General features: G+C 43.8%; 2 non-coding genes across 2 annotated transcripts; both read left to right on the top strand.

The window, feature by feature from the left end:
• The first annotated feature begins 5,325 nt into the window (after window positions 1–5,325).
• TRNAI-AAU (transfer RNA isoleucine (anticodon AAU)) lies at window positions 5,326–5,399 on the top strand. The gene has a single exon. It is a non-coding gene; the product is annotated as a tRNA-Ile (tRNA).
• Window positions 5,400–12,653: 7,254 nt separating this feature from the next.
• TRNAI-AAU (transfer RNA isoleucine (anticodon AAU)) lies at window positions 12,654–12,727 on the top strand. Its single transcript has one exon. It is a non-coding gene; the product is annotated as a tRNA-Ile (tRNA).
• Window positions 12,728–13,837: the final 1,110 nt, after the last annotated feature.

Genomic DNA, 13,837 nt, shown 5'->3' with positions numbered 1-13,837 from the left:
ACAACAGAAGTGCAAGAGATTGTCTCTCCAAGATGGAGACACTGGCTCAGACTATGTCACGTGAGAGGTGGAGGGAGACCAAGAGCTGATTATTAGATGCGTGGGGATAAGAGGAACATAACTCAGGTGAACAGATTCTGGATAGTCATGCGATAGCTAGGATCAGCAACGTTACAGGGGAAAGGATAGGAAAATAATTAGGTGACAGAAGTATAGAAGTGGCTACAAGGGGGCGTGTCTCTTAACAGGGCCGAAAGATACACTGAAGGCGAAGGTGAAGAGAAAGAAGAAAGAAAGATCAAAGGAAATCAACAGTGATTGAGAGAAAACTCACAAAGGCAAATTGAGCAAAAGACAGGACCTGGGGAGTTAGACTACTTCAATGCAAATTTACGCCGCAGATGAGCATGACAACTGACCCTTGTCCAGTGGTGCTGAAATAATTTTCAGTTTGGGGGTGCTGCCATCAAAGGGCTTCTGAAAATCCAGGAATCATACAAAGAACAAGTCCTGCAGAATGAGCCACGCACATTCAGAAAGAGTGGTGATGCGTTGGTTACTTATTGGTAATCTTCATTAGCCTTAGTCCATTGCGTCCTTGTGACAGTCATTACAAAGTAAAGTGATGTCACCCTCCAAGAGGAAGAAAGAACAGGAGGATTCTTAAATGCTAGCGCCATGCACCCAACCTGGGTGCCAAGCCCTTGCCAAAGGACTGATGGGAAGGTGGGCAGGATGTAATGTTTGTGACAAGGACAAGATGGACTTAGGGTAATGCAGAGTTCAAAACATTGGTACTCAAATGCAAAACAGAAAATTTATTAAGCGATAATGCTTCACAAATGTATGCATTGAGGCCCAAGTAAACACCCTAGGAATTTCCTAGATTGTTACTCACTGGAATTCAACCCAGGAGGTGGCCATTCCTCTCGTAGACCATCCCTGACCTGGAAGATTTTCTAAAAAGCCTTGCAAAGCCAGAAAAATTGAAGACTTAATCCACCTACTCAGAGTCATAAAAGTCACCTTCTTGTCTTTTCCAGGCTGTCCAAAAGTCACAAACAAGGAGTCGGTTTTCCTGAACTGCAGAGGCCTGGTGACATAAATGAAAAGAGCTCTTTAAACATCAAGTGTATTCAACAAATTTTCTTCCGGAGAGGAAGGAGAGGGAATGAAAGAAGGAAGAATTATTTCCTAAGATCTATCAAAAATAGACTTAACCTTTGCAGCAAAGGTAGGGCTAGGCCTTAAAGTTACCCCATCTTCCAAAGTATCAAATGAAGAGAGGACAGCATTTTAAAGCTCCCAGCTCCCCAATTGTTCTCAGCAAGGTGATAGCAAATAGGAAAATAACTTTATAGGAGACAATCTTTAATTGTACAGTATCCAGATCCTCAAAGAGATAAAATTGCAAAGCCTATAAAAGAGTAGGAAGATTCTGAGTTGGAGAAAAGGGATTTTTCATTGTTCTTACCATTGACAAAAGATCATAACAGTCTAGACACCAAAGAGTGTAACATCGATGAAAGTTCAGAAAAGTCCCTCAAAGCCTTTATCGCAAACCAATGAGCTTTCAGAGTGGAAAGAGATTCAAGTGAAACCCAATCAGAAGAAAATGCAAAATAGCAGACAAACTACAGGAAAGTGCCAAAAGATCATGAGCAGAACATCACGTCTGAAAGGACTTCCAGTTCTTTGAGTAAGACTTCGAAGTAGAAGGCCTGCTGGAGTGCTGAAGTAACTCCACTAAGGAAGAGGAAAGACCCTTTGCTAGCAGTCCAGACTTCTCAACCTCCAAAGCGATAGAGTGAGTTGGAGCAAGAAGGTCAGGGACGACGTTCTGAGAAGAGACACACTTGAGCAGTACCCAAGGAGGTAGAAGAGCCAGGGGTTCAGAAGAGGAAACCATGACATCTCTGGCCAATCAGGGTCAACAAGTTCCCTCCCCCTGCTGAGACTTGAAGAGAACCATCTGGATCAATAAAAAGGTGGGGGAATGTATAAAGGAGACTTCTCAGCCACTTTATCACCAATACGTCCACCACCTAGGCTCCTTGTTCCGGAAACCTGGATCAGAATCGACAAAGATGAGCATTGTCCTTGTTTAAAAGAGATCCAGAAAGGGTTTCACAAACTCTCGGCATATCTCTCAAAACAACGACCTGGATAACGTCAACTCCAGCAAATTTGGAAACCTCCAGCTGTCTGCCATCACATTGTCGGTGCCCTTGATGTGTACTGCCGACGTATGCGACAGGTTGATCTCTGCCCAATAGCCCAATTGTTCTGCTATTGCATTGAGGGATTTTAAATGCATGCTTCACTGCTGGTTCATGTAAAAGACCGCTACCTTATTCTCTGTCTTTACTAGCACATTTTTCTGAGACAGATGATGATGGGAAAACTTCAAAGCACTGAAGCTTACCATCAACTCCATCTACTTCCATGACCTCCGACTCTCTAGGAAAGACCACTTGAATCGACAGGATCAGTCCAACACAGTAGCTCTCCAGCCAGGTTTGCTGGCATCTGTTGCGAGGAATTCAGGAGGATCCAGGTGTATTAGTGTCCACTTAGACCAGTGGTCTTCAAACTCTTTAATGCCACATCCACCCAAAGGGAAAAAAAAACATTGGTGCCTCCCCTCTGAATTTTCCAGAATTCTTCTATCAAATTGACACTGTTTAAATATGTCTAGACCTATTTAAACATTGCAATTAAGTTCTGTTACTGTTTTAAAAATGCAATCAAATACATGACCCCAAATATACTATTCTGGTCAGGCAGGCCTTACTAACCAATTGCAGCGTCATGCTCTGCTGAGTAAACTTATGTCACGGCAGTGAGGAATGCACAGGCCGGGTTGTGCCCGGCGCACGAAAGCGCGCCTTCTTGTGTTGTACGTCTCTTTGCGCAAATGCAAACTCAAATTTCCTGCACTTTGGTCGGCAGGAGAGACATGGGAAGGTGCAGTAGGGAAGGCTTGAGCAACAAACCGTTGGCTATGTTTTGTTGTTACTTTGTTGACATGAGCTAGAGTAATTTAAAGCAGAAGGAACGGCCAGACCTAAAAACAACTCTCTTACCTCCAACGCCGAATAACCACTATAATTAGAATATCTCAAAAGCAGCTGGCCTTGTAAACTTAATGAGCAAGCAAGCCGATGCATTTTGGGTTTTGTTGTAAAAGAATACAAATTCTATCCATCCTTTCCTTTTCTTCCGGCAACAACCAATGTTACAAAGATATCACAGCACACAGTGACGTTGACTGAAAGAAGAGGCGCTGAGGCTGGCGTGCAACACTCAACAGCTCTTGTTATTGCAATCCAGACAGGGGACGGAAGGAGAAAAGTATGAAGGAATTGCGATAGTGAGACCGACTCTTCTGTGTATCTGCATGTCATGGAAAAAGGATAACTCTGTCACTCATGGGCGGTTAGCTCAGTTGCTTAGAGCGTGGTGCTAATAATGCCAAGGTCGCGGGTTCGATCCCCGTATGGGCCAAGTTAAGTTTTTTATCTCAAGTAAACTCTTTTTTTCTCATTTAATCAAACGCTTGTAAATCCATACACTCTGTTGCTCCAGTACACGTTCACTTTCCATTAGTCCTTCTTTTGCCACTTCTGACCAAAGCTCAAGCCGGCAGCGCCAGTAGAACAACAGAAGTGCAAGAGATTGTCTCTCCAAGATGGAGACACTGGCTCAGACTATGTCACGTGAGAGGTGGAGGGAGACCAAGAGCTGATTATTAGATGCGTGGGGATAAGAGGAACATAACTCAGGTGAACAGATTCTGGATAGTCATGCTATAGCTAGGATCAGCAACGTTACAGGGGAAAGGATAGGAAAATAATTAGGTGACAGAAGTATAGAAGTGGCTACAAGGGGGCGTGTCTCTTAACAGGGCCGAAAGATACACTGAAGGCGAAGGTGAAATGAAAGAAGAAAGAAAGATCAAAGGAAATCAGCAGTGATTGAGAGAAAACTCACAAAGGCAAATTGAGCAAAAGACATGACCTGGGGAGTTAGACTACTTCAATGCAAATTTATGCCGCAGATGAGCATGACAACTGACCCTTGTCCAGTGGTGCTGAAACAATTTTCAGTGTGGGGGTGCTGCCATCAAAGGGCTTCTGAAAATCCAGGAATCATACAAAGAACAAGTCCTGCAGAATGAGCCACGCACATTCAGAAAGAGTGGTGATGCGTTGGTTACTTATTGTTATCTTCATTAGCCTTAGTCCATTGCGTCCTTGTGACAGTCATTACAAAGTAAAGTGATGTCACCCTCCAAGAGGAAGAAAGAACAGGAGGATTCTTAAATGCTAGCGCCTTGCACCCAACCTGGGTGCCAAGCCCTTGCCAAAGGACTGATGGGAAGGTGGGCAGGATGTAATGTTTGTGACAAGGACAAGATGGACTTAGGGTAATGCAGAGTTCAAAACATTGGTACTCAAATGCAAAACAGAAAATTTATTAAGCGATAATGCTTGACAAATGTATGCCCTGAGGCCCAAGTAACCACCCTAGGAATTTCCTAGATTGTTACTCACTGGAATTCAACCCAGGAGGTGGCCATTCCTCTCGTAGACCATCCCTGACCTGGAAGATTTTCTAAAAAGCCTTGCAACGCCAGAAAAATTGACAACTTCATCCACCTATTCTGGTGAGGCAGGCCTTACTAACCAATTGCAGCGTCATGCTCTGCTGAGTAAACTGATCTCACGGCAGTGAGGAATGCACAGGCCCGGTGGTGCCCGGCGCACGAAAGCGCGCCTTCTTGTGTTGTATGTCTCTTTGCGCAAATGCAAACTCAAATTTCCTGCACTGTGGTCGGCAGGAGAGACATGGGAAGGTGCAGTAGGGAAGGCTTGAGCAACAAACCGTTGGCTATGTTTTGTTGTTACTTTGTTGACATGAGCTAGAGTAATTTAAAGCAGAAGGAACGGCCAGACCTAAAAACAACTCTCTTACCTCCAACGCCGAATAACCACTATAATTAGAATATCTCAAAAGCAGCTGGCCTTGTAAACTTAATGAGCAAGCAAGCCAATGCATTTTGGGTTTTGTTGTAAAAGAATAGAAATCCTTTCCATCCTTTCCTTTTCTTCCGGCAACAACCAATGTTACAAAGATATCTCAGCACACAGTGACATTGACTGAAAGAAGAGGCGCTGAGGCTGGCGTGCAGCACTCAACAGCTTTTGTTATTGCAATCCAGACAGGGGACAGAAGGAGAAAAGTATGAAGGAATTGCGATAGTGAGACCGACTCTTCTGTGTATCTGCATGTCATGGAAAAAGGATAACTCTTGTCATTCATGGCCGGTTAGCTCAGTTGGTTAGAGCATGGTGCTAATAACGCCAAGGTCGCGGGTTCGATCCCCGTACGGGCCAAGGTAAGTTTTTTCTCTCAAGTAAACTCTTTTTTTCTCATTTAATCAAACGCTTGTAAATCCATACACTCTGTTGCTCCAGTACACGTTCACTTTCCATTAGTCCTTCTTTTGCCACTTCTGCCCAAAGCTCAAGCCGGCAGCGCCAGTAGAACATCAGAAGTGCAAGAGATTGTCTCTCCAAGATGGAGACACTGGCTCAGACTATGTCACGTGAGAGGTGGAGGGAGACCAAGAGCTGATTATTAGATGCGTGGGGATAAGAGGAACATAACTCAGGTGAACAGATTCTGGATAGTCATGCTATAGCTAGGATCAGCAACGTTACAGGGGAAGGGATAGGAAAATAATTAGGTGACAGAAGTATAGAAGTGGCTACAAGGGGGCGTGTCTCTTAACAGGGCCGAAAGATACACTGAAGGCGAAGGTGAAGTGAAAGAAGAAAGAAAGATCAAAGGAAATCAACAGTGATTGAGAGAAAACTCACAAAGGCAAATTGAGCAAAAGACATGACCTGGGGAGTTAGACTACTTCAATGCAAATTTACGCCGCAGATGAGCATGACAACTGACCCTTGTCCAGTGGTGCTGAAACAATTTTCAGTGTGGGGGTGCTGCCATCAAAGGGCTTCTGAAAATCCAGGAATCATACAAAGAACAAGTCCTGCAGAATGAGCCACGCACATTCAGAAAGAGTGGTGATGCGTTGGTTACTTATTGGTAATCTTCATTAGCCTTAGTCCATTGCGTCCTTGTGACAGTCATTACAAAGTAAAGTGATGTCACCCTCCAAGAGGAAGAAAGAACAGGAGGATTCTTAAATGCTAGCGCCATGCACCCAACCTGGGTGCCAAGCCCTTGCCAAAGGACTGATGGGAAGGTGGGCAGGATGTAATGTTTGTGACAAGGACAAGATGGACTTAGGGTAATGCAGAGTTCAAAACATTGGTACTCAAATGCAAAACAGAAAATTTATTAAGCGATAATGCTTCACAAATGTATGCATTGAGGCCCAAGTAACCACCCTAGGAATTTCCTAGATTGTTACTCACTGGAATTCAACCCAGGAGGTGGCCATTCCTCTCGTAGACCATCCCTGACCTGGAAGATTTTCTAAAAAGCCTTGCAAAGCCAGAAAAATTGACAACTTAATCCACCTACTCAGAGTCATAAAAGTCACCTTCTTGTCTTTTCGAGGCTGTCCAAAAGTCACAAACAAGGAGTCGGTTTTCCTGAACTGCAGAGGCCTGGTGACATAAATGAAAAGAGCTCTTTAAACATCAAGTGTATTCAACAAATGTTCTTCCGGAGAAGAAGGAGAGGGAATGAAAGAAGGAAGAATTATTTCCTAAGATCTATCAAAAATAGACTTAACCTTTGCAGCAAAGGTAGGGCTAGGCCTTAAAGTTACCCCATCTTCCAAAGTATCAAATGAAGAGAGGACAGCATTTTAAGGCTCCCAGCTCCCCAATTGTTCTCAGCAAGGTGATAGCAAATAGGAAAATAACTTTATAGGAGACAATCTTTAATTGTACAGTATCCAGATCCTCAAAGAGATAAAATTGCAAAGCCTATAAAAGAGTAGGAAGATTATGAGTTGGAGAAAAGGGATTTTTCATTGTTCTTACCATTGACAAAAGATCATAACAGTCTAGACACCAAAGAGTGTAACATCGATGAAAGTTCAGAAAAGTCCCTAAAAGCCTTTATCGCAAACCAATGAGCTTTCAGAGTGGAAAGAGATTCAAGTGAAACCCATTCAGAAGAAAATGCAAAATAGCAGACAAACTACAGGTAGGTGCCAAAAGATCATGAGCAGAACATCACGTCTGAAAGGACTTCTAGTTCTTTGAGTAAGACTTCGAAGTAGAAGGCCTGCTGGAGTGCTGAATTAACTCCACTAAGGAAGAGGAAAGACCCTTTGCTAGCAGTCCAGACTTCTCAACCTCCAAAGCGATAGAGTGAGTTGGAGCAAGAAGGTCAGGGACGACGTTCTGAGAAGAGACACACTTGAGCAGTACCCAAGGAGGTAGAAGAGCCAGGGGTTCAGAAGAGGAAACCATGACATCTCTGGCCAATCAGGGTCAACAAGTTCCCTCCCCCTGCTGAGACTTGAAGAGAACCATCTGGATCAATAAAAAGGGGGGGGAATGTATAAAGGAGACTTCTCAGCCACTTTATCACCAATACGTCCACCACCTAGGCTCCTTGTTCCGGAAACCTGGATCAGAATCGACAAAGATGAGCATTGTCCTTGTTTGAAAAGAGATCCAGAAAGGGTTTCACAAACTCTCGGCATATCTCTCAAAACAACGACCTGGATAACGTCAACTCCAGCAAATTTGGAAACCTCCAGCTGTCTGCCATCACATTGTCGGTGCCCTTGATGTGTACTGCCGACATATGCAACAGGTTGATCTCTGCCCAATAGCCCAATTGTTCTGCTATTGCATTGAGGGATTTTGAATGCATGCTTCACTGCTGGTTCATGTAAAAGACCGCTACCTTATTCTCTGTCTTTACTAGCACATTTTTCTGAGACAGATGATGATGGGAAAACTTCAAAGCACTGAAGCTTACCATCAACTCCATCTACTTCCATGACCTCCGACTCTCTAGGAAAGACGACTTGAATCGACAGGATCAGTCCAACACAGTAGCTCTCCAGCCAGGTTTGCTGGCATCTGTTGCGAAGAATTCAGGAGGATCCAGGTGTATTAGTGTCCACTTAGACCAGTGGTCTTCAAACTCTTTAATGCCACATCCACCTAAAGGGAAAAAAAAACATTGGTGCCTCCCCTCTGAATTTTCCAGAATTCTTCTATCAAATTGACACTGTTTAAATATGTCTAGACCTATTTAAACATTGCAGTTAAGTTCTGTTACTGTTTTAAAAATGCAATCAAATACATGACCCCAAATATACTATTCTGGTCAGGCAGGCCTTACTAACCAATTGCAGCGTCATGCTCTGCTGAGTAAACTGATCTCACGGCAGTGAGGAATGCACAGGCCGGGTGGTGCCCGGCGCACGAAAGCGCGCCTTCTTGTGTTGTACGTCTCTTTGCGCAAATGGAAACTCAAATTTCCTGCACTTTGGTCGGCAGGAGAGACATGGGAAGGTGCAGTAGGGAAGGCTTGAGCAACAAACCGTTGGCTATGTTTTGTTGTTACTTTGTTGACATGAGCTAGAGTAATTTAAAGCAGAAGGAACGGCCAGACCTAAAAACAACTCTCTTACCTCCAACGCTGAATAACCACTATAATTAGAATATCTCAAAAGCAGCTGGCCTTGTAAACTTAATGAGCAAGCAAGCCGATGCATTTTGGGTTTTGTTGTAAAAGAATACAAATTCTATCCATCCTTTCCTTTTCTTCCGGCAACAACCAATGTTACAAAGATATCACAGCACACAGTGACGTTGACTGAAAGAAGAGGCGCTGAGGCTGGCGTGTAACACTCAATAGCTCTTGTTATTGCAATCCAGACAGGGGACGGAAGGAGAAAAGTATGAAGGAATTGCGATAGTGAGACCGACTCTTCTGTGTATCTGCATGTCATGGAAAAAAGATAACTCTGTCATTCATGGGCGGTTAGCTCAGTTGGTTAGAGCATGGTGCTAATAATGCCAACGTCGCTGGTTCGATCCCCGTACGGGCCAAGTTAAGTTTTTTATCTCAAGTAAACTCTTTTTTTCTCATTTAATCAAACGCTTGTAAATCCATACACTCTGTTGCTCCAGTACACGTTCACTTTCCATTAGTCCTTCTTTTGCCACTTCTGACCAAACTCAAGCCGGCAGCGCCAGTAGAACAACAGAAGTGCAAGAGATTGTCTCTCCAAGATGGAGACACTGGCTCAGACTATGTCACGTGAGAGGTGGAGGGAGACCAAGAGCTGATTATTAGATGCGTGGGGATAAGACGAACATAACTCAGGTGAACAGATTCTGGATAGTCATGCTATAGCTAGGATCAGCAACGTTACAGGGGAAAGGATAGGAAAATAATTAGGTGACAGAAGTATAGAAGTGGCTACAAGGGGGCGTGTCTCTTAACAGGGCCGAAAGATACACTGAAGGCGAAGGTGAAGTGAAAGAAGAAAGAAAGATCAAAAGAAATCAACAGTGATTGAGAGAAAACTCACAAAGGCAAATTGAGCAAAAGACAGGACCTGGGGAGTTAGACTACTTCAATGCAAATTTACGCCGCAGATGAGCATGACAACTGACCCTTGTCCAGTGGTGCTGAAACAATTTTCAGTGTGGGGGTGCTGCCATCAAAGGGCTTCTGAAAATCCAGGAATCATACAAAGAACAAGTCCTGCAGAATGAGCCACGCACATTCAGAAAGAGTGGTGATGCGTTGGTTACTTATTGGTAATCTTCATTAGCCTTAGTCCATTGCGTCCTTGTGACAGTCATTACAAAGTAAAGTGATGTCACCCTCCAAGAGGAAGAAAGAACAGGAGGATTCTTAAATGCTAGCGCCATGCACCCAAACTGGGTGCCAAGCCCTTGCCAAAGGACTGATGGGAAGGTGGGCAGGATGTAATGTTTGTGACAAGGACAAGATGGACTTAGGGTAATGCAGAGTTCAAAACATTGGTACTCAAATGCAAAACAGAAAATTTATTAAGCGATAATGCTTGACAAATGTATGCCCTGAGGCCCAAGTAACCACCCTAGGAATTTCCTAGATTGTTACTCACTGGAATTCAACCCAGGAGGTGGCCATTCCTCTCGTAGACCATCCCTGACCTGGAAGATTTTCTAAAAAGCCTTGCAAAGCCAGAAAAATTGACAACTTAATCCACCTACTCAGAGTCATAAAAGTCACCTTCTTGTCTTTTCCAGGCTGTCCAAAAGTCACAAAGAAGGAGTCGGTTTTCCTGAACTGCAGAGGCCTAGTGACATAAATGAAAAGAGCTCTTTAAACATCAAGTGTATTCAACAAATGTGCCTCCGGAGAGGAAGGAGAGGGAATGAAAGAAGGAAGAATTATTTCCTAAGATCTATCAAAAATAGACTTAACCTTTGCAGCAAAGGTAGGGCTAGGCCTTAAAGTTACCCAATCTTCCAAAGTATCAAATGAAGAGAGGACAGCATTTTAAGGCTCCCAGCTCCCCAATTGTTCTCAGCAAGGTGATAGGAAATAGGAAAATAACTTTATAGGAGACAATCTTTAATTCTACAGTATCCAGATCCTCAAAGAGATAAAATTGCAAAGTCTATAAAAGAGTAGGAAGATTCTGAGTTGGAGAAAAGGGATTTTTCATTGTTCTTACCATTGACAAAAGATCATAACAGTCTAGACACCAAAGAGTGTAACATTGATGAAAGTTCAGAAAAGTCCCTAAAAGCCTTTATCGCAAACCAATGAGCTTTCAGAGTGGAAAGAGATTCAAGTGAAACCCATTCAGAAGAAAATGCAAAATAGCAGACAAACTACAGGTAGGTGCCAAAAGATCATGAGCAGAACATCACGTCTGAAAGGACTTCCAGTTCTTTGAGTAAGACTTCGAAGTAGAAGGCCTGCTGGAGTGCTGAATTAACTCCACTAAGGAAGAGGAAAGACCCTTTGCTAGCAGTCCAGACTTCTCAACCTCCAAAGCGATAGAGTGAGTTGGAGCAAGAAGGTCAGGGATGACGTTCTGAGAAGAGACACACTTGAGCAGTACCCAAGGAGGTAGAAGAGCCAGGGGTTCAGAAGAGGAAACCATGACATCTCTGGCCAATCAGGGCCAACAAGAATCAAGTTCCCTCCCCCCTGCTGAGACTTGAAGAGAACCATCTGGATCAATAAAAAGGGGGGGAATGTATAAAGGAGACTTCTCAGCCACTTTATCACCAATACGTCCACTACCTAGGCTCCTTGTTCCGGAAACCTGGATCAGAATCGACAAAGATGAGCATTGTTCTTGTGTGAAAAGAGATCCAGAAAGGGTTTCACAAACTCTCGGCATATCTCTCAAAACAACGACCTGGATAACGTCAACTCCAGCAAATTTGGAAACCTCCAGCTGTCTGCCATCACATTGTCGGTGCCCTTGATGTGTACTGCCGACGTGTGCAACAGGTTGATCTCTGCCCAATAACCCAATTGTTCTGCTATTGCATTGAGGGATTTTGAATGCATGCTTCACTGCTGGTTAATGTAAAAGACCGCTACCTTATTCTCTGTCTTTACTAGCACATTTTTCTGAGACAGATGATGATGGGAAAATTTCAAAGCCCTGAAGCTTACCATCAACTCCATCTACTTCCATGACCTCCGTCTCTCTAGGAAAGACCACTTGAATCGACAGGATCAGTCCAACACAGTAGCTCTCCAGCCAGGTTTGCTGGCATCTGTTGCGAGGAATTCAGGAGGATCCAGGTGTATTAGTGTCCACTTAGACCAGTGGTCTTCAAACTCTTTAATGCCACATCACCCCAAAGGGAAAAAAAAAAACATTGGTGCCTCCCCTCTGAATTTTCCAGAATTCTTCTATCAAATTGACACTGTTTAAATATGTCTAGACCTATTTAAACATTGCAGTTAAGTTCTGTTACTGTTTTAAAAATGCAATCAAATACATGACCCCAAATATACTATTCTGGTCAGGCAGGCCTTACTAACCAATTGCAGCGTCATGCTCTGCTGAGTAAACTGATCTCACAGCAGTGAGGAATGCACAGGCCGGGTGGTGCCCGGCGCACGAAAGCGCGCCTTCTTGTGTTGTACGTCTCTTTGCGCAAATGCAAACTCAAATTTCCTGCACTGTGGTCGGCAGGAGAGACATGGGAAGGTGCAGTAGGGAAGGCTTGAGCAACAAACCGTTGGCTATGTTTTGTTGTTACTTTGTTGACATGAGCTAGAGTAATTTAAAGCAGAAGGAACGGCCAGACCTAAAAACAACTCTCTTACCTCCAACGCCGAATAACCACTATAATTAGAATATCTCAAAAGCAGCTGGCCTTGTAAACTTTATGAGCAAGCAAGCCGATGCATTTTGGGTTTTGTTGTAAAAGAATACAAATCCTATCCATCCTTTCCTTTTCTTCCGGCAACAACCAATGTTACAAAGATATCACAGCACACAGTGACATTGACTGAAAGAAGAGGCGTTGAGGCTGGCGTGCAGCACTCAACAGCTCTTGTTATTGCAATCCAGACAGGGGACAGAAGGAGAAAAGTATGAAGGAATTGCGATAGTGAGACCGACTCTTCTGTGTATCTGCATGTCATGGAAAACGGATAACTCTGTCATTCACGGCCGGTTAGCTCAGTTGGTTAGAGCGTGGTGCTAATAACGCCAAGGTCGCGGGTTCAATCCCCGTACGGGCCAAGGTACGTTTTTTCTCTCAAGTAAACTCTTTTTTTCTCATTTAATCAAACGCTTGTAAATCCATACACTCTGTTGCTCCAGTACACGTTCACTTTCCATTAGTCCTTCTTTTGCCACTTCTGACCAAAGCTCAAGCCGGCAGCGCCAGTAGAACAACAGAAGTGCAAGAGATTGTCTCTCCAAGATGGAGACACTGGCTCAGACTATGTCACGTGAGAGGTGGAGGGAGACCAAGAGCTGATTATTAGATGCGTGGAGATAAGAGGAACATAACTCAGGTGAACAGATTCTGGATAGTCATGCTATAGCTAGGATCAGCAACGTTACAGGGGAAAGGATAGGAAAATAATTAGGTGACAGAAGTATAGAAGTGGCTACAAGGGGGCGTGTCTCTTAACAGGGCCGAAAGATACACTGAAGGCGAAGGTGAAGTGAAAGAAGAAAGAAAGATCAAAGGAAATCAACAGTGATTGAGAGAAAACTCACAAAGGCAAATTGAGCAAAAGACAGGACCTGGGGAGTTAGACTACTTCAATGCAAATTTACGCCGCAGATGAGCATGACAACTGACCCTTGTCCAGTGGTGCTGAAACAATTTTCAGTGTGGGGGTGCTGCCATCAAAGGGCTTCTGAAAATCCAGGAGTCATACAAAGAACAAGTCCTGCAGAATGAGCCACGCACATTCTGAAAGAGTGTTGATGCGTTGGTTACTTATTGGTAATCTTCATTGGCCTTAGTCCATTGCGTCCTTGTGACAGTCATTACAAAGTAAAGTGATGTCACCCTCCAAGAGGATGAAAGAACAGGAGGATTCTTAAATGCTAGCGCCATGCACCCAACCTGGGTGCCAAGCCCTTGCCAAAGGACTGATGGGAAGGTGGGCAGGATGTAATGTTTGTGACAAGGACAAGATGGACTTAGGGTAATGCAGAGTTCAAAACATTGGTACTTAAATGCAAAACAGAAAATTTATTAAGCGATAATGCTTGACAAATGTATGCCCTGAGGCCCAAGTAACCACCCTAGGAATTTCCTAGATTGTTACTAACTGGAATTCAACCCAGGAGGTGGCCATTCCTCTCGTAGACCATCCCTGACTTGGAAGATTT

Source organism: Pleurodeles waltl, chromosome 12 (genome assembly GCF_031143425.1).
Source record: "Pleurodeles waltl isolate 20211129_DDA chromosome 12, aPleWal1.hap1.20221129, whole genome shotgun sequence".
NCBI lineage: Eukaryota > Metazoa > Chordata > Amphibia > Caudata > Salamandridae > Pleurodeles > Pleurodeles waltl.
This window is presented reverse-complemented; position numbering and strand designations above follow the sequence as displayed.